This window comes from Humulus lupulus, chromosome 3, assembly GCF_963169125.1.
Source record: "Humulus lupulus chromosome 3, drHumLupu1.1, whole genome shotgun sequence".
NCBI classification, from domain to species: Eukaryota; Viridiplantae; Streptophyta; class Magnoliopsida; order Rosales; family Cannabaceae; genus Humulus; species Humulus lupulus.
Window position 1 is genome coordinate 151,405,434 of NC_084795.1, and position 27,167 is coordinate 151,432,600.

At 39.5% G+C, this 27,167-nt stretch overlaps 1 non-coding gene across 1 annotated transcript; it reads right to left on the reverse strand.

The window, feature by feature from the left end:
• Nucleotides 1-3,828: 3,828 nt before the first annotated feature.
• LOC133827965 (small nucleolar RNA R71) lies at nt 3,829-3,935 on the reverse strand. The gene has a single exon (XR_009890613.1). It is a non-coding gene; the product is annotated as a small nucleolar RNA R71 (small nucleolar RNA).
• Between the last annotated feature and the right edge of the window lie 23,232 nt (nt 3,936-27,167).

Sequence of the window (27,167 nt, forward strand, 5' to 3'; positions counted from 1 at the left end):
ATGTAGCAAACGACAACTCCTTGTCCAATCTTTTCCATTCGAATAAATTGAAGTATGTCCTCTTTGCATATGTAAAGACTTGAAATATCCTGACCGAATACATCCTCATCTATGCCTGGATTGACACAGTCATCGTCATTCCAACGAGATATAATATTGTATATCTGTTCCAAAGGACTAGTATCTTGTGTCAGAGGATCACTCAAATGTTGTATTCTTTCTCGAGGTCGTTGTGTTGAGGGACCAATTGGTCGTTCTGATATGTTATTACTTCTAGAACAAGTCTGTAAAATAATATTAATAATTAGAAAATTTACAAACAAATTGAAATATATAATAACAAATATGATTATATAAGCATGATACATCACCTGCTCATGTATATCATCAGATACGATGACCAATTCCTTAGGCCATGATATAGGATGCCCAATAGCCTGAATGACTATGTACATATTCTGATCAGGTTTTGCATAAGGAAGAGGCGTCGCCGGCTTAATAGCGTCAGTAATCACCACTTGGTAGTTGTTACCCGACTCTTTGTCAATGAGCTTGCGTGATGCAACAATATTGGATAGCGAACCAATGGCTAGCTGACAACTAGGTACCTGGACATTATAATAAGTATCATTATGTATATATGTGTGTATGCATTTACATACATAGTCATTTTCCACTATCAAATTGAAGTTTCCTCATACACAAATGGTGCTGGTGGGTCAGGCTGATAGTAAGATGGCTGGTGGGTCGGGCACATAGCAAGATGGCCATGGAGGGTCGGGCACATAGTAAGATGGTGCTAGTGGGTCGGGCACATAGTAAGATGGCCCCAGTGGGTTTGGAACTACTGGTGGGACTCCAATATTGGATCTTGAACCACTCTGTTGGGCCATGAAAGATCTCAACATTTCCTCTTGTTTACGAAAACGTTCTTCTAGACACGCTTCTTGTTGACGATGTCTGTAACGCCCTACTACCTTAGAGCTGTTAGTAAGTGAGTTTTAAAATGTGCTTTCAACCCGCTAATCGAGGTTTTAGGTTAAACATTGTAATTAAGCTGTAAATAGAGGAAAAACATTAGAAATAGTAATTTTTCATAGTAAATCATAAAAGTTTTACACTTGGGATCCCAAAATACAGTTTAGAAATATTTACCACACAAAAACTGTACTAAGTCGGCTAAACGACAAAATCTAAATTCATCACAAACATCTCCCAAAATCCTTTGGCTGTGGTAGCCAGGCTGGCCAAACATGTACATGCCGCCTCACGCTTGCTGTACTCATGGTTGGTTGATCTTCTCTTTACCCTTACCTGCACCACAGAGCATCCGTGAGCCAAAGCCCAGCAAGAAAACCCACAAACAGATAACATATGCAACACATAAATCAAGCATATAAATAGGCCACCAATGGCTAAACACATACGGCCTAGCCGCCCCAGACGTTTACCAAGCCCTGGGTTCACGGACCACGCCGTGAGGATATCCTAGGTATCCTTCTAGGGACTCGCCCTGGCAACTCGCACTCCACGTGCTCAACGCTGCCCTTGGCCCCTTGCCGTTCTCAGCCTTGCACTCAACGTGCCCAACGCCGTTCCTGGCCCTTTGCCGTTCTCGGTCTACACCATTCCTGGCTCTAGCTGTCCATTCACATCATAAGACACATAGCATAACAAGCAAGTATAGAATTCTAGCATATTCAGTTAAAGGGCTATGCCCCGCAGTTCTAACATATTGGGCTCAGTGATGAGTCTAGTTTTTATGATGTCTTGGTGATGTTTTTAGTAGTCTTTTATTTTGTTTTTCCTTGTTTTAGCGCGGGTTTACGCTTTGTTTGGTTGTTTTTGTGAATATCAGGAAGAATTGAGCATATGGAAGGAAATGCCAAAGAAAGGGAAGAAATAATCGAGTTTTTCATCATATTTTGATCAAGAATGGTTCTCAATACCATTTGGAAGTGTTGGTGAAATTTTGGGATGAAAACTTGAAGAATTGAAGAATTCCTTAAGAGCCACGGCATGATCAAAGTAGGGCCGCGGCTAGGGGGAGAAACAGAAGCATGGTTTTTGAGGACATCTTCGGGCCGCGGCATGGCTAGATAGAGCCGCGGCATGGATGGGCATTCTGCCCAGAAGACAATGATGCGGGCCGCGGCATGGTTTCAGAGAGCCGCGGCATTGAAAGGATAGTCTGCCCAGAAATTTTGACACGGGCCGCAGCATAGTGTATGTAGAGCCGCGGCCCACCTCTCTAAAATCTAAAAAATCCTAGGTTTTAAAGGACGAAAAAGAAGAGAGAAGGACGTACGGACGAAGGGAGGAGTTCTGGTGTTGAAGGCTCAAGCTTAGAGTATTTTTACATGTTTTTCTTCTTGATGTTATCTTTAAATTCTGTTGTGATTAGCACTATGACTATGAACTAATTTTCTGTTTAGGATGTTCAATTGAATCACTTGAATTTCTATTATGACCTAATGCAATTTTAATTTCCTCTTCTTCAATCTTCTTCAATTCCTTATAACCTGTTCTTATAGATTGATTATTGATTGGCCATCTTTAGTCATATATATATATGTTTTTAAGTCAAAATCTGAGAAGTGAGATTTAATTATGCTGTGGTTATATTGGACATAATTCTAATTTAGAACGAAAGTATCTGAATTAATTGTGTAACTGTTATTAAGTTGTGGAATTTAATGCTACCTTTGTGGTTCAATTTACCATAGAAATATAGGAAATTGTCACCTAGGTTGAGTTTATAATTCATAGAATGATTATAGGCTGCTGTCTCAACTTGTTAATTGAATTAGGTAAAAATAAGAAGAATTCATACTTGGCATTAGGGAATAATAGGAAGGATAGTTGATGAGATTGAATATCCTAATTGTTTCTCAGTGATTGAATTAAGAGTTTTTACTATTAGTTATTATGCTATTTAATTGTCGATTATTATTTCTGCACTTTATCGGTTCTTTTGCTGTATTTTACAAAAATCAAGAAGTTTTAATTCATCAAATAGAACAAGAGATTAATTGACTGGTAATTGATAATTCAGTCCTTGAGGACGATACTTGGTTTTACCATTTTATTACAAGTTCGCGACTGTGTGCACTTGCATAGCAAAAATTATCGCAACAAGTTTTTGGCGCCGTTGCCGGGGACTGAAAATTATCAATATCAGTTTAATTAATTTTTATTCTAATTTGATTTTAATTTATTTGCTTCTAATCTGTTTAGTCGCTAAATTTTTCTATCTCAGGTGAATTTTGGTATATGCGTGGCAGAAAAGGAAAAGCCACACTTGTTCCTCTGAATCCCGAGATCGAAAAGTCTTGCAATCAAATCAGAAAGACTAAGAGAGAGACCCAGAATTCTGTGAAGATGGCACATAATGATGGGGATGGCAGGAATGGTTTAAATCCAGGAGTTGTCCAAGGGGTTCAGGCTCAGACCAACGCTGAGAGGAGTCTGAGAGATTATGTGCTACCCACTCTGACGGGAGTACAAAATAGTATACGCCCACCAGCTGTAGAGGCCAACAACTTCGAAATCAAGCCTGCTATTTTACAAATGGTGCAGTCCTCTGTGCAATTCAATGGGTTTCCCTCTGAAGATCCTCACACCCATTTGTCCAACTTCCTAGAATTGTGTGGAACCTTCAAATATAATGGGGTGAGTGATGACGCAATCAAGCTTAGGCTCTTCCCATTTTCTCTAAGGGACAGAGCTAAAAGTTGGCTGAATTCTCTGCAACCAAACTCCATTGTCACTTGGCAAGATCTGGCTCAGAAATTTTTATCCAAATTTTTCCCTCCGTCAAAGGCTGCTAAATTGAGGGGAGAGATAAATAACTTTTGCCAGAATGACGGAGAGTCACTGTATGAAGCTTGGGAACGGTTTAAGGAACTCCTGAGAAGATGTCCTCATCATGGCATAGAACAGTGGATGCTAGTACAGAATTTCTACAATGGTTTATGCCCGACAACCAGAACCATTATTGATGCTGCAGCGGGTGGCACTTTTATGAGCAAGAGCGCAGCTGGTGCTTATGAACTGCTGGAGGACATGGCTACAAACAACCATCAGTGGTCTGAGGAAAGATCATCAGGAGTCAGAAAGGTAGCTGGGGTGCATGAGCTAGATGCAATCACTGCCTTAACAGCGCAAGTAGCCTCTTCGACCAAGCAGTTGCAACAGAGTAGTGTGTCTGCTAATGCGGTTCAGATGGCAGTGAGATGTGAAATGTGTGGTGGTGCTCATTCTGTCGATCAGTGCCCTATCTGTATGAATAACACCCCCATGGATCATGCTCAAGTTCAGGCGGTGGGAAATTTTCAGAGGCCACTCAATAATCCATTCTCCAACAACTACAATCCTGGGTGGCGAAATCATCCCAATTTTTCGTGGAAGAATAATCAAGGCCAACAACCTCAGTTTCAGGGTCAATTTCAGAATAACATGCCTCAGCCACCTATGAATCAAGCTTCGTCATCAATGCAGCCTAGGCCTCAACAATCAATGCCTCAACCTGAGAGACCTAATGAACTGCAAGCTGCCCTGTTGACTCTTACTAACACTCAGACTCAATTTATGACTGAGACAAGATCCTCCATTCGAAACCTTGAGACACAGGTTGGGCAGTTGGCAAATATGCTCAATAACAGACCCCAGGGAAACTTGCCAAGTAATACTGAAGTCAACCCCAAGGAGCAAGTTCAAGCAATCACTTTGCGGAGTGGGAAGCAAACAGAGCAGCCTAGACCTCCACAGGCAGTGGTTCAGAAAAAAGAGATGGGTGCACAGTCTGATTCAGAAAGGGTTACTGAAGACCATCAGAAGTCAGAACAGAGTCCCCCAGTTGTCATTGAGCAGCCAGTTAGAGTTCCATACCCTCAGAGGCTTAGAAAGACTACCCTTGATAAACAGTTTTCTAAGTTTCTTGAGGTGTTTAAAAAGCTGCACATAAACATTCCTTTTGCGGAGGCCTTGGAGCAGATGCCCAGTTATGTTAAGTTCATGAAGGAGATTCTGTCAAAGAAAAGGAGAATGGAGGACTATGAGACTGTAGCACTCACTGAAGAGTGCAGCGCTATTTTACAAAGGAAGTTACCCCAAAAGCTGAGAGATCCGGGGAGTTTCACCATACCTTGCACCATTGGCAAGTTTGAATGCAAGCACGCCTTATGTGATCTGGGGGCAAGTATCAATTTGATGCCCTTATCTGTGTTTAAAAGACTTGGTTTGGGGGAGGCAAAACCAACAACTGTCACTTTACAGCTCGCAGACCGATCGTTAACACATCCACGAGGTATTATTGAGGATGTTCTTGTGAAAGTGGATAAGTTCATATTTCCCGCTGACTTTATTGTTCTGGACATGGAGGAGGACACAGATGTTCCTATTATTCTTGGTAGACCATTTTTAGCCACAGGCCAAGCTCTTATTGATGTTCAAAAAGGAGAGCTTAAGCTGAGAGTTCAAGGAGATGAGGTGGTCTTTAATGTCTTCAAGTCTATGAAGTATCCGGTGGCTAGTGACAGTTGCTTTAGTGTGGATATGATAGAAAAGGCAGTCTCCAAGAGAAGGATGAGCAGTGATGCCTTAGAGGCAGTATTATTGGGTGATGAGGGCGATGATGATGAGGATGCTGAGATCAGAGAATGTGTAAACTGGATCAACTCTTTCTTACCATATTGGAAAAAGTTCCAAGAATTAGCGGATGCGACTGATAAACCGCTAACCTCCATTCAGCAGCCACCACCGTTGGAATTAAAGGTCCTCCCAGATCACTTGCAATATGCTTATTTGGGAGAGAATGAAACTTTACCGGTCATTGTGTCAGCTGACTTGTCAAAGGTAGAATTGGAGAAATTGTTGAGGGTTCTAAGGGAGCATAAATTTGCCATTGGGTGGACATTGGCAGATATTAGAGGAATAAGCCCAGCGACAGTGATGCATAAAATTTTATTGGAGGAGAATAGCAAGCCATCCATAGAGGCCCAGAGAAGACTCAATCCAGCCATGAAGGATGTAGTATTGGATCAGATTCTTAAATGGTTGGATGTTGGGGTGATCTACCCAATTTCTGATAGTGCATGGGTGAGCCCTGTGCAAGTGGTACCTAAGAAGGGTGGAATGACTGTGGTGAAAAATGAGAACAATGAACTCATTCCAACAAGGACTGTAACGGGGTGGCGGATTTGTATAGACTACCGCAAGCTCAATAAGGCAACAAGGAAGGATCATTTTCCTTTGCCTTTTCTTGATCAGATGCTTGACAGATTGGCAGGCCACAGCTACTACTGTTTCTTGGATGGGTATTCTGGGTATCATCAGATCGCTATTGCACCAGAGGATCAAGAGAAAACAACCTTCACATGTCCTTATGGCACATTTGCTTTCAGGAGAATGCCATTTGGACTATGCAATGCCCCTGCAACATTTCAACGGTGCATGATGGCCATATTTTCAGACATGGTAGACCGGTGTATTGAGATTTTCATGGATGACTTCTCTGTTTTTGGCTCATCATTCGACCTCTGTTTGGGTAATTTAAAGAACGTGCTGCGTCGTTGTGAGATGGCTAATCTGGTGTTGAATTGGGAGAAATGCCATTTTATGGTGAAAGAGGGGATTGTCCTTGGCCATAAAATTTCAAGTGAGGGAATTGAGGTAGATAGAGCGAAAATTTCTACCATTGAAAGGCTGCCTCCACCAGTTTCAGTCAAAAGAGTTAGAAGTTTTCTTGGTCACGCTGGGTTCTATCGAAGATTCATCAAAGATTTCTCAAAGGTGTCTAAGCCTCTCTCGAATCTGCTTATGAATGGAGTTGTCTTTGATTTTAATGACGAATGTTTGAGGGCGTTCAATTTCTTGAAAGAAAAGCTTATTTCTGCTCCAATTGTGATAGCTCCGAGATGGGAATTGCCTTTTGAGTTGATGTGTGATGCCAGTGATTACGCAGTGGGGGCAGTTCTGGGACAGCGGATTGACAAGGTATTCAGGTCTATTTACTATGCTAGTCGGACTCTAAATGATGCTCAGCTTAATTATGCCACTACAGAAAAAGAGTTGCTAGCTATTGTGTTTGCTTGCGATAAATTCAGACCATATCTGATTGGTAATAAGGTGATTGTCTACACTGATCACTCTGCCATTAAATACTTGATGTCAAAGAAAGATGCCAAGCCCCGCCTGATTAGATGGATTCTGTTGCTTCAAGAATTTGACATGGAGATTCGTGACAAAAAGGGCAGCGAGAATGTGGTAGCTGATCATCTCTCTAGACTTGAGGTGGAGGAGACTGAAAATAAGAAAGCAGTGCAAATCAATGATCATTTTCCTGACGAGCAGTTGTTTGGGGTAAGTGAAACCTTAGCTGTCCCTTGGTTTGCAGACATAGTGAACTTCTTAGTTGCCAAGATTGTACCTCCTGAAATGTCAAAGCAGCAATTAAAGAAATTCTTTTCTGAGGTAAAACACTACTATTGGGAGGAACCTATTCTCTATAGGCACTGTGTTGATCAGATTATCAGAAGGTGTGTTCCTGAAGAAGAGACGCAGTCCATTCTTAATCACTGTCATACTCAACAATGCGGAGGGCATTTTGGAGCATCAAGAACGGCGGCTAAGGTATTACAAAGCGGTTTCTATTGGCCTTCATTATTCAAGGATGTCAATGTGTTTGTCAAGGCCTGTGATAGATGTCAGAGAACTGGCAATATCTCGAGGAGAAACGAAATGCCTCTACAAGGGATTCTTGAGGTGGAAATGTTTGACGTATGGGGCATCGATTTCATGGGGCCTTTTCCACCGTCTTACAACAATGAATATATTCTATTGGCAGTGGATTATGTATCCAAATGGGTGGAGGCTGCAGCAACTAGAGCCAATGATGGTAAAACTGTGCTTAATTTTCTGTATAAACATATTTTTACTAGATTTGGCACTCCCCGAGCTCTGATTAGCGATGAAGGGAAACACTTTGTGAATAAGCAATTGGATGCACTGCTGGCTCGTTATGGAGTTTATCACCGAAAATCTTTGCCTTATCATCCTCAATCAAATGGGCAAGCTGAAGTTTCGAACAGAGAAATCAAGAGCATCCTGGAGAAGACCGTTGACAGTTCGAGTAAGAATTGGTCGAAAAAGTTAGATGATGCGATTTGGGCGTACAGAACTGCATTCAAAACACCAATAGGCATGTCTCCTTATAGGTTGGTGTTTGGTAAAGCGTGTCATCTACCAGTCGAATTGGAGCATAGGGCATTTTGGGCTATGAAAAAGTTAAATTATGATTGGAGTGCCGCTAGTGAAAGAAGACTGTTGCAACTGAATGAACTTGACGAGTTCAGAAATGAGGCTTATGAGAATGCTAAGATTTATAAAGAAAGAACAAAGGCTTGGCATGACAAGAACTTAATCAGAAGGGAGTTCCAACCAGGGCAGCAGGTACTTCTGTTCAATTCAAGACTTCGACTGTTTCCTGGCAAATTGAAGTCAAGATGGTCAGGACCATTCACTGTAGTTCGAGTTTTTCCTTATGGTTCTGTAGAAGTTCGGGGCAACTCAGGTGATTCATTTAAAGTCAATGGTCAGAGATTGAAGCCCTACTTGGGTGGTAGTTTTGATCAAGCGAAGTCTATCCTCCTTCTGAAGCCTCTCTGAAGAGGGTTCCGCGTCCGGCTAAATGATGTTAACGACAGCGCTTGTAGGAGGCACCCTATATTTTACTTGTTATTTTTTTTTACTTTTGTATTTGTAAACGATGGATATTTGGTTTATTTTTGTACTTTTAGAATCGTGAAAAACGTGAAAAATGAAAAAAAATTTAAAAAAATCAAAAAAATAAAAATTCCTTAAGGGCCGCGGCATAGCCCTATGATGCCGCGGCATTGGGGGGTTCCAGAGGCTCACGGATTTGGCATAAATGAGGAGGGCCGCGGCATAGATGAGGAGGGCCGCGGCATTGATCCCAAGTTTTCCCAGAATCACAAGGCGGGCCGCGGCATATGTCTGAGAGGGCCGCGGCATTCCAATGTGGAAATTTGATGCGGGCCGCGGCATAGTCAAGGTAATGCCGCGGCCCTAGTCCGAAAATTGGGATAAAAAGCCCTAAATCAGCCATTATCCCATTCATTCACTCTCACAATCTTACTCATACTCAAAACTTCTTTTCTCTCTAATTTTGTTTGAGACTTCCATCAGTCAAGGAGACCACAAGAAGGATTTTTGTGCCATTCAAGTAAGTGTATCTTCTCTAATCTAATACTTTTGATTAGAGATTAGATTGCATTGTGGTGTTGTGGATTGTTCTTTGTTGTTCTTGTGAGAAGATTAAGGGTTTTGCCAATTTTTGATTGTGGGAATTATTGTTAAAGGCTATTGATTGTGGGCATTATTGTTTGAGGCTATTGATTGTGGGAATTAGTGTTTGGGGTGTTGATTGTGGTAATTAGTAAGTTTGGGGGGGAGTGACACCAAAAAGGAAAGTATACTCAAGTTCTTGAGAGCATATTTGGGGGTTTAGTTGGTTCTTTTTGAAAGATATTATGGGTCCTAAGCGAAATCCCCCTAGAGGCACCTCCTCCAAGAAAGCATCCTCATCACGCACTCAACCACCACCAACACCACCTGCCCCAGCTGAGTATGACACGAATATTTTTGTGAGTAAGGATGCTGCCGAGTTGTTTAAAAAGATTTATAAAAGATCGGTGGTAAGGGAAAGGGGGTTTGACTTTGATGAGGCCCCTGCTGTACAGCACCCTGGTTATGAACTTATAAAAGCTGAAATAGTGCGTCGAAGATGGAATTTGTTTTGTGATTCGAACCATGTGGATTCAGCCAACTGCTCTATTATATATGAATTTTTCGCCAATTTCTCCTATCAAGATGCAGAGCAGAATAATTTTGTCAGAGGCAAATTGGTGCCTACATCAGCCTATGCATTCAACCAATTACTGGGTCTTCCCTCTTTTTCTGCACAAGAGGATGAATACTGGCAGTTAGCCCATTTCGAGGAGCCAGACTATGATGCGGTGGCTGAGGTCTTAAGTATGGAAGGGGCACGTTTCAGTTATCATAATGGGAGGCCCAAAGAGTTGTTCAGGTGGCAGCTAAACCCAGTGGCGAAGGCGTGGTTTTATTTTGTGTGTGCACGTTTACTGCCGACGTCTCACCTGTCTTCTGTTGATCGAGAGCGTTGTTTGTTAGTGTACGCTATCATGACTCAAAAGAAGGTCGATGTGGGCCGCATTATTCGATATAGCATACGCAACATCAGTCGATTCAACACTACCGCTGGTGTCGCCCATGGTACCTTCCTTTCGACTTTATGTAGCACTTATGAGGTACCAACCTTTTCCAGCGATCTAGTCCGGAGGCCAATGGGGGCCATCAATCAGACCTTGTTTACGGCCTTCCCTCCAGCCTGTCTTACGCAGCCTGACTCTACTCAGCCAAATAAGCGCAGCCGGGCTGATGAAACAGGGGGCCCTGATCACGCTGAGGAGGAGGAAGTAGAAGAAGCGGGTCCCAGCAACCCACATGAAAATTTGGCAATTGGAGGACCGATGGATGAGCACACGCAGCGTACGCATGCTCGATTGGATTACATTATTCAACAAAATCAGTATTTAATCCAATCGCAGCAGGCGCAAAATCAGCACTATAATGACTTTATGGTGCAACAAAATGAATATGGGCGGGCTCACATTGAGGAGTTGAATACTTTGGTCACGAGGTGGACTATGAGTTCAGCCGATGAGAATTATTTCACTCCACCGCCACAGTACACTCCATATCAGTGGCCACCTCCACCACCTCCACCGCCATACTGATGTGGCGTCAGGTAAGTTCTCTTCCCTTGTTCTTTTTCTTTATCACATTGAGGACAATGTGCGTCTTAAGTTTGGGGGGGAGCTTATTTTGTTTTGTTTTTGTTTTCTGCGTTGTTTAGTTTAGTTTAGTTTTCTGTAGTGTAAAAGTTAAACCATCATTCTTGTCTGTACTCATCATTCTTGTCTGTACTTGCTTTGTCTTTGCTCGTGAAAAGGAAATTGAATTCAACTGTGTGCTTGGTTCAATTGTTTTAGAGTTGAATTTAAAAAGTTCTGTGGGAAATTTTTAATATGTTTTGAAAAGATAACATTTTGGATTGTATTATATGTGTTTGACTAGGGTTGGTGGAATGACAATTTGAATCTAATAGAACTTGCATTATTTGGCTTTTGAGGCGAAATTCTTGATGACATGTGTTTAGAAAAGTGATTTAGGCAATTTTTTTTGGATCGATTGTGCTTTTCAAGCTGACCTTGAGTTAATTATCCTTAGTTACCCTTTTGAGCCTTGAATTTGGTTTTTGTTCTTGATCATACTATTTGAGCCTAAATTTCTTAACTTCTTTATTTTTGTTTTCCTTTCCTTTTGTTATCATAAGCATATAATATGTGGGAAAGAAGAAGGAAAAATAGTAAGAGGTTGTTATGATTGGAATACAGTATGATTGTACAAAAAGAAGAGAGAGAGAAGTCTTTGAGAAAAAAGAAAAAAAAAAAAAAAAGAATAATATCACTTTGTCACACTCCTTGATCATATATATATATAGAAAATAATAAGTTTGGGGGAGTGTGATTTGAAAAAAAAAAAAAAAAAAAAAAGTGATAAGTCTAGAAAAAGAAAAGAAGAAAATAATGAAAAGTGTTGTCATATCTCTCTCTAATTGTATAAAAGGGTGATTTTTGGTGTGGTAAAGAAAAATTTGGTTGGTTTTAAGGTTTTATGCTTATGGTAACGATTGAGCTTAAATGAGAATTTCATCTACCCTTACCTAAGCCTAACACTATAACCTGTGAAAGTCCTGTTGATTTCAAAACATGTGTTGTTGACATTAGTGGAGAAGGTCGAGTAATGCAAGCATATTGTAGATTTGGTTTGTGGAATTGTCTGGAATGAGTTGAGCATATATGATAGAATGCAAGTGTTGTAGTCATTTTCATGATATATTATTGATTTCCCTAATTGAACTGTATAAGTTGGACTTTAAGGTAATTGAGCTGAAATTCTGGTTATAAATATTGCAATTGAGATTTCATGAGTGTTGGCAAAGCAGTGTAGATGGTAATGATGGTTTAACTTGTTCGTTTTTGTGTTTGTTTCTTTTTGTTAGTTTAACTTGGTCTTTACTCGAGGGCGAGTAAAGGTTAAGTTTGGGGGAGTTTGATGAGTCTAGTTTTTATGATGTCTTGGTGATGTTTTTAGTAGTCTTTTATTTTGTTTTTCCTTGTTTTAGCGCGGGTTTACGCTTTGTTTGGTTGTTTTTGTGAATATCAGGAAGAATTGAGCATGTGGAAGGAAATTCCAAAGAAAGGGAAGAAATAATCGAGTTTTTCATCATATTTTGATCAAGAATGGTTCTCAATACCATTTGGAAGTGTTGGTGAAATTTTGGGATGAAAACTTGAAGAATTGAAGAATTCCTTAAGAGCCACGGCATGATCAAAGTAGGGCCGTGGCTAGGGGGAGAAACAGAAGCATGGTTTTTGAGGACATCTTCGGGCCGCGGCATGGCTAGATAGAGCCGCGGCATGGATGGGCATTCTGCCCAGAAGACAATGATGCGGGCCGCGGCATGGTTTCAGAGAGCCGCGGCATTGAAAGGATAGTCTGCCCAGAAATTTTGACACGGGCCGCGGCATAGTGTATGTAGAGCCGCGGCCCGCCTCTCTAAAATCTAAAAAATCCTAGGTTTTAAAGGACGAAAAAGAAGAGAGAAGGACGTACGGACGAAGGGAGGAGTTCTGGTGTTGAAGGCTCAAGCTTAGAGTATTTTTACATGTTTTTCTTCTTGATGTTATCTTTAAATTCTGTTGTGATTAGCACTATGACTATGAACTAATTTTCTGTTTAGGATGTTCAATTGAATCACTTGAATTTCTATTATGACCTAATGCAATTTTAATTTCCTCTTCTTCAATCTTCTTCAATTCCTTATAACCTGTTCTTATAGATTGATTATTGATTGGCCATCTTTAGTCATATATATATATATATATGTTTTTAAGTCAAAATCTGAGAAGTGAGATTTAATTATGCTGTGGTTATATTGGACATAATTCTAATTTAGAACGAAAGTATCTGAATTAATTGTGTAACTGTTATTAAGTTGTGGAATTTAATGCTACCTTTGTGGTTCAATTTACCATAGAAATATAGGAAATTGTCACCTAGGTTGAGTTTATAATTCATAGAATGATTATAGGCTGCTGTCTCAACTTGTTAATTGAATTAGGTAAAAATAAGAAGAATTCATACTTGGCATTAGGGAATAATAGGAAGGATAGTTGATGAGATTGAATATCCTAATTGTTTCTCAGTGATTGAATTAAGAGTTTTTACTATTAGTTATTATGCTATTTAATTGTCGATTATTATTTCTGCACTTTATCGGTTCTTTTGCTATATTTTACAAGAATCAAGAAGTTTTAATTCATCAAATAGAACAAGAGATTAATTGACTGGTAATTGATAATTCAGTCCTTGAGGACGATACTTGGTTTTACCATTTTATTACAAGTTCGCGACTGTGTGCACTTGCATAGCAAAAATTATCGCAACACTCAGCCCTGCATATCAATTCCATTCAAACACATTGGGCTCAGCCCTGCACACAAGCTCTATGGGAACAAGGGTTTTCTTACCTGAGTTCCGAGCTTTCTAAGCACCGATGCCCCGAGCACAGTCCTCTAACGTGAGCTTCGCCGAAACCCTAGTCACAATACATTAACAACGTCCATCCATCAAATTCTAATCTAATAAATAACTTCAAGCCATAATCCCCACCTCCGGGACCTTGAATTCTATCAATCCGGGTGATAAAATCCATCCCGAGCCTTACCCCTTGAGTTCTCAAGCTTAAAATACCCTTAAAACCCAAACTGACACTAAGTGCCGCGCCCCCCCCCCCCCCACAAGAGCCGCAGCTAGCCTCGAAACAGAGGCTAGCACCACACTGACCCCCACACGGGCCGCGGCGCGCCCACCAGGCGCCGCGACGCACATGAACCTCTCGGCCTCCCATGGCCGCGCGCGCATACGGGCCGCGGCGCACCCCTCCTAGGGCCGCGGCGCTCCCCACCGAACCCAAATTTTCACACCATTTTCCTAAACCTTTCCCCAAGCCAATTCATCCTAAAACTTGACTAATATTCCCAGATATCCAACACAGTTATTCCAACTAAGAAACAACATTAAGACCCCATTAAAATATGCTCCAAAACTCAGCTAGAACACCCAAAGATAAATCAAGCTTAGCTAACATGCAATCCCCTATAACCAGCAAAAATTTAAGACTAAACCTCAGTAATTAGAGCTTACCTTGCAGAGCTTAGTCCCTGAGTTTGATCCTCAATCCCCAAGCTTCAAGTTCCTAGAGTATCCCAGCTGAAATCCTCCTAATTCCTAGCCAATTCCTTTGAGTTTCTCTCTGAGTTTTGTCTTAGAGAGTGAGAGAGAGAGACAAGAGCTATCTTCAGTTCAATGGAAATATGTGTCGATTTCTCAAGTTTCTAAACAATTCTCCCCTTTTTGTTTTATTTGACTTAAGTCTAAAGGGTTACCTCAAGGCTCGGGGAACCAAAACGTCCCCGAGGGCAAAATGGTAAATTTCCCAAATATTCCCGCCTAGACATTCTATCCTCAAATATATCTCCAAATATTTATTTTCATGTCCCGATAACCCCATAACTCATCTAATACCCAAATTACCCCTCGACTCGCCCCGAGTCCGAATCTCAACCCCGTTGTGACTCTCTGGCTAACCGCTCCCCAGGACTGTCTCGGATCGTGCTGCACAGACGTATCACATATATACAACATTTAGCACACTTATGCCCCTAATAACCAGACGGGGCCCACATGCACATTTAACTCAATTAAACATGCATCGTAATCATATATTCACATAATTCCACATATAAGCATATTAAACCACTTATTGCCCTCCAGGCACAGTAATCAAGGCCCTTAGCCTGATTAGCAAATTCAGGTTGTTACAATGTCGTTCTTCTTGTTGACGAAGTCTTTCCTCAAACTCATTTCTCATAGCGCTAGCTGAATCAATATCTTTAGATTTCTCTTTAATTTTGGTAGGTTTCAGAGTATCCCAAAACAATGCGGGGGACACACCATGACCTTTAGGCCGAACACGCCCTCGTGGCTCAGGGGTGCCCAATGTACTCATCAACACATCATCAGGGCCTTGGGGTTCCCAATGACCCTCCTCAATGAGTTTTTGATAATGAGCTTGTAAAATAAAAGTAATTAATTTGAGTTATTTATATAAAAATAAATAGATTATATAAGTTCAAAATAAAAACCAATAATGAATATAGCAAGTAACAACATATATACAAACTTACAATATTTTTTTGAACCTCAGCTGCCTCTCCAATAAGTTTTCCATCTTTATTCTTCGGTCGACCCATCGTCCATAAGTCAGCTCTATCAATATCAGATAATTGTTGCCTAGTCTATTGTTGAAGCATCTCTTCCACACACACGTAACCTCCTCTAGATAGGTTGTGGTTGTGGTTGTATTTGTTCATTGCTCGATATTCTTGCATCTGTAATCTCTATTCTTTCCACTCTAGTGTTAATATTGAGTTGACAAATTCTAACCATTGCTCATCATTTATGATCTCCTCAAATCCATATGGTTTCCTAGGGGGAAACTCATCTGGTCTTTTCTCTAAAGCATTAAATATGTGTTTCCTTGTCGTGTCAGTCTTCCACTGTCTGAACATCTTTGCTACGTCTTTCATTGTCTTCTTTTTGGAGCTATATTCCAACTGAAAAGTTTTCTGCAAGTTTGAAATAATAATCATATTAAATCACATATTTTAAAATCTTTAAGTAAAATAGAAGTAATTAAATTATACCTTCATTAAATCCCATATATGAGTTTTGGTCTCCGCTGGAACTTCGTTCCAGGAGTTACAGGTGATGGGCACAACAGTCCTCACTATAGAACCCAACGCTGAAGATCGATTACTTCTTGCAGTACCTGTTACTTGACCATACTCATTGAACGTTATAGGTATAAGATTTCCTTCACTTCTATTCTTAATCAATTTTTTCATCCATGTGCGTCCTCGCACATTTTTTTCATCTGTAATCTCTGGTTCAGTATTAGGATTTTGTTGAGGATTTTCCTTCTCATCACTATCACCAAAAGGATCTGACATCTGTGAAATATAAAAATCAATGTGATAAGTTATATATATATATATAGAAAAAAATATAGCAAACAAAAACATATAATAAACAAACCAAAATCATTTTGGCAAGTATGACACACATAATTATATTATACCTCACATCAGGTTATCAATCCATAAACCTTCACCATTATCACGTAAACAAACACCATCATCATCAATTTCATCATTGCATATTGGTGAGGTGAATGTGATTGATTCTTCTTGAATAGGTATATCATGCAAATCACCATCTTTGGTATTCCATTCTTTTGTTGGCATTGTAAGCACAATTGAACATTGGTTGTCTGAATGATCATTCACATAAAATACTTGTTTTGCTTGTGCAGCCATTATAAATCTGTCTGATTTGTGCCCAAGTCGATTTAGGTTTACTAATGTGAAACCAAAATCTTCAAATATTATGCCACTGTCACTCTTCACCTAATCACAAAAGAAAACAGGTACTCGAGTCGTGATATAATCTAACCCCCAAATTTCTTTAATTACTCCATAGAAAGTCATATCACTTTGAACAGGATTTTTGTCTTTCGCACTGTATATTTGCATAGTTCTAGCGACAAAACTAACACCACTATTTTGTGTGGTTCTGTTGGTATCATGCTCCCTAGTATTGAATTGTGTACCATCGATTATATATGATGAAAACTTGATGACTCTATGAGAAGGGCCTCGAGAGATCCACTTAACAATGTCTGACACATTATTTGATGTATTTTTCAATTCATTGACAACCTATTAAAAATAAAACTAGTCAAACAACATACATTACTATACATCAAAATAAAATCCAAAAATCAACATAATATACCTTATTTTCAGTCCAACTATTAAATGTACGATAATGTTCGTCTTGTAACCATTTGGAGTTCCTTGACTTTGATGGAAATTTTGTGTTGATCCAGTTAAATTGCTCCCTTCAAAATTACATATGCTGTTAGTGAACTAATTGTGAAAGTTATCACACATTTACATTGCATATGTATTATATCTATGAAGATAAACTTACTCGATATAAGGCTGAATTTCATTAATATTTTGCAATACTAGATGATGTGCTTCATCTAGTTCATCTTGACTCACTGCACAAACAACACTACCACGACGACTCTGAATCTCAACATTATTAACTTCATTTAACCCAATCCTCTGTACACCAGACATGTATTCAGAACAAAATTCAACTACTTCTTCAGCAATATAACATTCCACAATGCACCCTTCTGGGCGACTTCTATTTCTGATATACCCCTTAAGAATCTTCATATATCGTTCAAATGGATACATCCATCTTAAATAAACGGGACCACAAAATCTCAATTCTCTAACCAAGTGAACTGTAAGATGAATCATTATATCAAAAAAGGAAGGAGGGAAGTATTTCTCCAGCTCACACAAGACCTCAACAATTTCATCATGTAACTTGGGTAACTTAATAGGATCAATCACCTTACAATACAATGACTTGAAAAACAAACATAACCTTGTATTAATCTCTCGAACTTTTTGAGGTAAGACAGAACGAATTGCCACTTGTAGCAAGTGTTGCATTAGAATATGACAATCATGAGATTTCATACCACTTAGAGTACAACTTTTCATGTCACCAATGACCTTATATTTGATGAATAGCCATCTGGAACTTTTACATTAAATAGATAGGAACAAACTTCCTTCCTTTCATCTTTAGTGAGGGTGTAAGCAGCAGGAGGCAAGTATGTTTGTCTCTTATCTATTTTCGGAGTTAATCCTTCACGTATACCCATTGCAGCCAAGTCTTGTCTAGCCTTAATTCCGTCCTTAGTTTTCCCATGAATATTCAACAAAGTTCCAATAAACTATCACATACATTTTTCTCTATGTGCATAACATCTAAATTATGGTGTACAAGTAAGAATTGCCAATATTCAAGCTCGAAAAAAATAGATTTCTTTTTATAACAACTTTTGGGCTCTTCCACAACCTTAGCCTTCCCACAACCCTTTCGCTTTGTAGGTGTACGAACTTTAGGCTTACCTAACTTAAACATGATTTTAGACATCTTCTCAAGTACTTCGCTCCCATTTAAAGGTTGAAGAGCCTCCTCAAACTCTTGTTCGTCGTTGAATGCCTTTTTCCAAGTTCGATATTTATGCGTACTAATCAAGAACTTCCTATGACCCATACAACATATTTTTTGGTAGTGTTTTAAGTATTCAGAACATGTTTTTTCTTCACAAATGGGACAAGCCTTATATCCTTTCACACTAAACCTGGATAAATTTCCATAAGCAGGAAAGTCATTGATAGTCCACAATAATACAACTCTAAGATTGATTTCTTCTTGCCTATACGCATCATAAACCTTAACCCCTTCATCCCACAAAGTTTCAAATCATCGATAAGTGGCGACAAATATACGTCGATGTCATTACCAAGTTGTTTAGGTCCCGATATCAACAATGTCAACAAGGTAAATTTTCTCTTCATGCACAACCATGGGGGTAGATTGTAAATGACAAGCATAACAGGCCAACAACTATACTTACTACTAAGAGAAGTGTGTGGATTAATCCCGTCAGTCGAAAGACCTAGACGAATATTACGAGATTCATTTCCAAAACAAGGCCACTTCAAATCAACCCTCTTCCAAGCTAGGGTGTCAGCTGGATGCCTTAATTCACCATCATTTATTCTCTCATTAGCATGCCACGATAAATTTTTAGCATGTTCAACATTTCTAAACAATCGAATGAAACGAGGAATAGGAGGAAGGTACCACAAGACCTTGGTGGGTACTCCTTCCTTGACACCCTCACCATTTCTTTTCTTTTTCCATCATGACTCACCACAAGTAGGACACATTTTTGCATCTGCAAAGTCATTCCGATATAATATGTAATCATTAGGACATGCATGAATTTTTTTCATATTGCATGCCCAATGAACATAATGTTTTCTTTGCTTCATAAAATGAAGTTGGCATTTCATTACACTCTAGCAACAAATCATTCAAAAAACAAAGTAGATCAGTCATCCCTTTATCACTCCAACCATGTTTAGCTTTCAAATTGTACAACCTAAGGAGTGTGGATAACTTTGTAAATTTTTTACAACCGGGGTAAATCGGTTTCTCAGCATCATTAAGTAGTGTCTCAAACTTATCTGGGTCTACTCTGGATCCATAATGTGCGTCATCAATCATATCATCTAATGCATCACAGTTCTCCTCTACCATATTCCTCCTTACTTCATTGGGTCTACTTGGTGGAGTTGGAGCGACATGCATTCTCTCCCCATGCATATACCAAACCGTGTAACTTTTGTCGATTCCATTAAAAAATAAGTGTTGTTTGATCTTACTAAGATCCATTTTCCTTACATTTCCACACTTAATACATGGGCAACGAGTAAATTTTAGGTCTTTCACATTTTTCGAACAAAATCTTAAGAATAAATCGACTCAGTTTTTATATTCCACGGATAACCTATTTGCTGACATCCATTTTCTATCCATATCTTCTCCTTTGTCTATGAAAAATTAAACAATAAAATCTAAATAAGCATACAACCGAGCACATGAAAAATTGGGTAGCATTTCTTCTATATTAGTAACCTAGCCATCCGTCAATCTTATCAAATCCAATCAAATAAGCACAATACAATTCAAATATAATAATAGAATACATAATTCTAGACAAAATCGGACAGCATTTCCCCTATAATAGTGATCTAACCATCTGTTAACAACAAGTCAAACAATTCAAACAGCACACAATAAGTTTCTTCCTTATAGCTCCGCAGCACACAAACAAATTTTCCAGAACCTACTTCACTAAAACACAGTTCTCAACCTTCTGTTATCACCGTATCACACAATTTTAATCTCAGAACCTACTTCACTATGGATGAATATTTAAGATATTCAAACTCCTCTAACAAAAATTTAACAATACTAAAACAAGAAATAAGATAATGTACGTACCTCTTGCTATTAATGGTCTTAGATAGAAAATTTACTTAACTTTGCAATGCACTTTCCTATTCAATTCACAACCTACAAAATTAAATTAATTAATAAATAAAATATTACTAAGCAAATATCACTAAATAATTGGATTAACAATAACTTATTCTTGCAATTTTAGAAACTTAAAAACCTCAAATGTGTGCTTGAAATAGAAATTTTGAGGAAAAAATCTCTCTAGTTAAAACCACAACCTACAAAATTAAATTAATTAATAAATAAAAACATAATATATATAATCAACCTACTTCAATGTTAATAAAATATTTAAAATATATTTATACAAATATATATAATTTTTTTAATTAAATAATAATATAAATTAAAAAAATCATAAACATAAATACTTGAATTACTTGTATCTATACATGCAATTTAGTATGTAAATTAAAATTAAATTATTTTCCTTATTTTAGATATATATATATTAATACTTAATCAACCTAAAAAATTAATTAAAAAAATCTAAAATTTTCGGATTAAATAGTAAAAAAAATTAAAAAAAAACAGTAAATAATGTGGTATAATATTAATATCACAATTATATATGTCAAATCTTCATTAAAATTATTTTTTAAACTTTAAACAAATATTTCTAATATCCTAAAATTACCCAAAACCGCAACATATACAAATACCCTAAAATCCCATCATTAACTAACTATAATTAAAGAAAATAAATAAAAAAACATTATTCTGACTATTATACATTAATTAAATCTTAAAAACATACCTAAAATTGATTTTTGGAGATGAAAATCATGCAAAATCGGAGGTTGAGTTCGCCCAAAATCGCTAGAAATCGCTCTCTTCCGCCTCTAGTTCGTGTGGCTCGGGGAAGAAAGAGGTACAATAGGGTTATATATAGGGGAGGCCTCTAACGTCTCCCCTGGGAAGAGGTGCAGACTTCCAACATCTTCCCTGGGAAGACGTGCAGATTTCCAACATCTCCCCTGGGAAGACGTCCGATGTGGCACGTCTTCCCAGGGGAGACGTTGGAAGTCTGCACGTCTTCCCAGGGGAGATGTTAGAAGCCTGCCATTGTCAGACTTATATATATTTAATTATTTTATTTCAATTTTTTAATTTATTCTAAATAACGTCTCCCACTACTTTTAATGACTTACACACTTAGTCATAAACAAGAACTTTTGATGACTTACACCCTTAGACTTGAAATATCCATGATTACTTTTAATGTCTTACACCAATGGTGTAAGTCATTATAGAGAGTCATTAAAAGTGAAAATTGTTGTAGTGTCTATAGATGGATCATTTGTGACAAGTATAGTTAACTAAGTGTAATGATGAATTATTTGCTTTAGCAAACGGGTCCAGTCAGAATGCATACTCCTACACTGCTTGCATTGTTAACAGTGTGATGTTTTTGGTGTTTTTGGTGTTTTTGGTGTTTTTGGTCCATAGTCGTGACGAAAGACGTACCACTTAATTAGTGGAGTTTCAGTGCCAGGAACTGATGGTTTCACTTTCTATGGTCAACGTGAGGAGATTATGCATTTGGATTGACCTGGTCACACCAGCATAATTGGGTAAACGCCTCGGTCTGTTCCAGATGTGGATGATGATTTCATCAATGACAATGATAATGATAAAATTAGTGAAGATGATTTAGAAAGTTCAGATGATGATGTAGTAATCGACATTGATGAGGAATAATATTTTCTTATGCATATTCATATTTGTATGTTTGATGTGTATGTTTTAATTTCAAGACATTTCAATCAATATATGTCTTTTCTCAACAATGTTTATTTTTCAATAGTTTCAAATGCATTACCGAAATTATTTAAGTTATTCAATTAACCTCCAACTATAACTGATTTTAAGTTAATAATTATTTAAACTGCAAAGATATGTCTGCTACTATTGCTCGTTCTCATGGCGATGATGGAGCGGGTGATCCTCCTTCGGATCCCATGCGAGTTCCTACTTACTGTGAGACAGGTAATATATAATTAGTCAATCTTTTATCAATAAATAAAAAATTGTTATTATTTTATTCAATTTTATTTAATTGTTTAATTAACATATGTAGCGGCTACCACAAAAAGAAGAGGTCATTCTCGATCCAAAAATTTGCAGCAGCTCGTCAACGACAATAAAGGTTCATTGGCTCTACAATTTGATCTGAAGGAGGGAACCTACAAAGAAATTGGTGATTTTGGAACATTGCTCACGAAACTTATTGGTAACCATATTAGTCACCATGTCCCGTTATATTATGACTCGTGGCAGAGTGTTCCGAATGATCACAAGATATGATTGATGCAAAAGCTTGAGGTAAATTTATCAACTTATTCACATGTGTGGATACTGAAAATTCTACACTCGTGAAAGACCCACATCTTATGTCTAAGGTCCCTGAAGGGTCTAAAGCAGCCATGTCCGAAGTCCCTCGGATTCCTCGAAGACGTGCACACGCCCTATGAGGGTGGAGATATAAAATGAAGCATAGGCTAATAGGGCCTAAGCCTCACTCGAAGCTAGCTGCCTAGGGCGAGTTCACTCTAGGTGCGCCTCGCACGGATCAACCTTGCTCCAAATGACCACTTCACCTCAGACACCCACAAGCGTCTTGCGCACCCCAGGCATCTCGCGAGCCTCGTCGCCTCGCATGCACATGAGTGCCTCGCTCGCCTTGGGCACCTCGCAAGGCCTCTACGCATCACGCACCCATAGTGCCTCGTGTCCATGTTACCTCTCCAGCGCATATGGCGCCACACGCCTCACGGGTGCACACGGAGCCAGGACCTCCCCACGTCCTCGCGAAACCTCACTAGCCTTATTGCATGCTATACCCACCTCGTTGAAAAGGCCCTACATCACTTGGAGAGGTTGGGGCCACCAACGAAATACACCCTCTCCAGTTAGCCAGTTGGGACCACTTACAAGAAGGCCGACCAGATATGTTGTTCAAGGTGGCTCACAAGAGACAAGAAACCGAACAAGGTACCTTTAAATAGGTACATACATGTCTGCAAAGATGAAGGCATAGATCTGACACCTATACCTGACAAGTAGTGGCGATAAGGGGTAGTACAAAGAGTGGCGGCACCACCTCCATGCCCCTGACCATGTACTAGAGCCAACACCACTACCCCTGAGACCACTCTCCTGACAATGTACTTGTGTACCATCTGGTCCCCTGGACCACAATGTATCAGGGGCCATTAGAGCCCACTATAAAGGGAACCCCACTTCCACATGGAATGGGTAGAAAAAAACACTGTAGCTAGACACAAAAGAGAAATACAAGTTCTTTCCCCCATTTTTCTTCTGCAACTATTTTCTAAGTCTCTGTTTAGATTTTTGAAGTTCTTCATTCATAAGGACTACACTTTGATTTTTCTAACTTGACATAGTTGACATAGTTAACTATCATGCTACCCTGAACCAGCCCCACGAACTCATTTACTTTCGCTGCCCTGATGGCAACATTATAGTACTTCTGACTGAATAAGTCCTTGAATCCTTCCCATGTCAAAGCAGTTACATCTCTAGCCTGTGATGCCACTTCCCACTAAATACGGGCATCCTCTCTCAGCATATATATGGCACAGGCCACTCTGTCATGTCCCTCTACCCTCATGAAATCCAGGATAGTAGTAATCATTGTCATCCATTATTTGGCCTTCACTGGATCAGGTCCTCCCTCAAAGATCGGGGGCTGTTACTTCCTGAACCGCTCATACAACGGCTCCCATCTGTTCCCAACCTCTACTGGCTATACAACTGGTACCACTGTAGGTGGCACAATAGGGCTAGCACACCCTGATGGAGCCTGCTATCACAGGATGCGAATCTGCTCATCCTGGCTCTGTAGCCGTGCCTGCATATCAGCCATAAGTTGCTGGCAGTTCTCAGGGACTGGCGGAGGGGTCTGGCACTGGTCATCATCTCTAGTCTCAGACTTGGTGCCGGCTAGTCGCGTGGATTTTCTTGGACGCATAATTATCCAAGTCAATCTGCAATCAACGACTCGGCAGTGAGACTATGATGACAGGGTAATAATCCTTCCATGATCCACCATTAGAACCCAAACATTCACAAACAATCAAAGTTTAAAAGTTTATCCAAATATTTTCATTCACATGCATAGCAGTGCTAATAAGCATGCCTCAATATCATCATGCAATAGTCAAGGGCCAAGCCCTATGTAACGACCCAAAATTAATGTTAAGGCTTAAGGGCCTTGATTAGTTTGCCGGGAGGGCACAGTTGGAAGTTATGTGAATTAATGGTAAAAATGCATGGTTATGTGACAAGCATGCTTATATGATTATTTGGATATATGTGATGCATGACTATGTGTATTAGTATGCATGTAGGCCCTGATTAGGTTATAAGGGCATATTTGTCATTTTGGCTCGATGAGGGCATAAATGTAAACATTTGTGATAAATTGTAGAGACCACATTATTATGTGGATATATTTGTAGCTTGTGACTCGAGGCGATCCTAGAGAGCGGTTTAGCGGAAAAGTCACGGCGGGGATTTATACTCGGCTCGAGGCGAACCTGGGGGTATTTATGGGAATTTAGGAAATATATTGGAGTCTATTTGATATTGAGGAGTATAATTGGTGATTAGTTAGGTGTCGGGAAGTAAGCGGTAAATATTAGAGACACTCGAGGAATTAATGGGAATTGGGAGTAATGACCAAAATGCCCTTGGAATGATTTAAAGGCCTAGATTTAATGGGATGGTATTGTGGTCATTTGGCTTAATAAGGGATACGCATTACGTAGTCATTATGGATTTAGTGGAATGTGTAGGAAATGAAGTGGAAGCTGGAAGAAAGAGAAGAGAAGGAAATAAAGAAGGAAAAAAAGGGGACTCTCTCTCTCTCAGTCGGTTAGGCCATTTTCACCATTCTTTGTGAATTTTGGAGCTGGAACCTTAGAGTAAGCTCAGGTTGGAGCTTAGGGCTAAAGACCTTGGTGAGGCTAAAAGAGCTAGCAGGGGTTAGCCACTCAATTAAGGTAAGTTTCAAGATTTCCTGATGTGTTTTTCTGAGTTTTATTGAGATGGTTTCTAAGCTTGAGTTTTTGATGGAATAAAGGGAAATAAGCTTGAGGAGTTGAAGGGCTTGACGCTGGTTGGATGCTAGAGATAACTTAAGGTCGAAATTCTCGATAGGAGGTAACAAATTCTGGCTTTGAAGTTCTAAGTTTCTAGTTTCTGGTTGAATCTTTGAGTTCTTGGCTTCAATGTTTATTTTCTTAGTTTGATGATGCATGTGGTTAAGTCTTGTGTTATTGGGTTGTGTGGGGTGAGATATAGGTGATGGTAAACTCAATTTGGTGTGTAGTTGAGGTTTGGAAGGGTTCCAAGGGGTTTTGGTTCGAGGAAAATCGAAGGAAGAAAAACAGGGTGTTGCTGGTCTGTGACTAGCGCTGTAACGCTAGCCTTTGGGTGCTACAGCGCTAGGCTTGGGTTTCCTGGTGCTTTTGGTTCTGTTTGTAGCGCTATAGCACCCTCTTTATAGCACTGCAGCGCTACCCTGTTTCCAGAAGAGGGTTTTTGGGTTATTTCTTAGGGTTTTTGCCCGAGGGCTTGGGGTTTGATTCCACCACCCCGTTTGGTGGAATTAGGGCTTCCCAAGGGCTCGGGATTGGTCCCAAGGTTAGGTTTTGGTATTGAAGTTTGGTGTTGATATTAATTTATGGCCGTGACTAGGTATGCGATAGGGCTCGGACTGGATCGTGATTGAGAATCGAACTGAACAAAGCTATTGGAATCTGAAGGTAAGAAAACTACATCTGGTTATGTGTTTGTGATGGGACTAAGACGTCCCTATATCTGTATGATGTCATAGATGGGATTATGCCATAAGACATGTGATAAACTGCCTAAGGGCGTCGTAAATAATATTTGTGCACAGGGCGCGGCTCGGCCACTGGTTGCTGAGGACAGCTTGATATTCACTGAGCTCGGTTTAAGTGAGCTAGAGTCAGTGGGATAAACAGAGGGTGCGGCCTAAGGGCGTTAACCCTGGTTATCATATGTGATTTGATTATTGATATGAAATGATGCACTTAGTATGTTGAATTCTTGATTAATGTGAATATCTGGAATGTTGAGTATATGAGTATATTGCATGGGTTATCTGGTTGTTTGTTTGATGATTATGCTCTGTTATTGTGTTTTCTTGCTGGGCCTCGGCTCACGGGTGCTACGTGGTGCAGGTAAAGGCAAGAGCAAAGTGGACCAGTCCTGAGTTGGAGAGCTTTGGGGCTGAATGTACATAGTCAGCTGATCGGCCGCCACGGCCGAGGAGTGACACAGGACGGGAAAAGCCTATATGTCTATTTTGCCCTTAGAGTGGCTAGTAGCTATACTTTTGTTCTGAACTTTTGTAAACTGTCTTTCAAACGTTATTACTTTTGGGATCCCATGTACTAAAACGTTCAAATGTATGAAAAGTAACTTTTGTGGTCAAACTCTTTTAACCCTAGCTCAACTATAGTTTCAAGAACACGTTTTTAACTAAATGACTTGATTAGCAAGTGTCGCACGTTTGTAAACACACAGTGTAACGGTCTTGGCTATCCTGGCGTTACAACTTGGTTTCAGAGCGTCCTAGGTTTAAGGGTTCCTGAAGACTGGTTGGACATGTACATTCGTCGTGAAAGACAAGCTCGAATTAAGGTTTGGTAATTGTTTATATGGTTATATGCTTAGATGAATAGAATGGAATATGACTGTTGATATCTGCTTGATTAATAGGGAGCATAAGATACTGATAGGGCCTGGCCCTTGACTATTGCATGATGAGATTGAAGCGTGCTGATTAGCATTGCTTTTGCATGTGAATGAATATTTGGATAATGGTTTGCATACTGAGTGTATGTGGTTAATTGTTT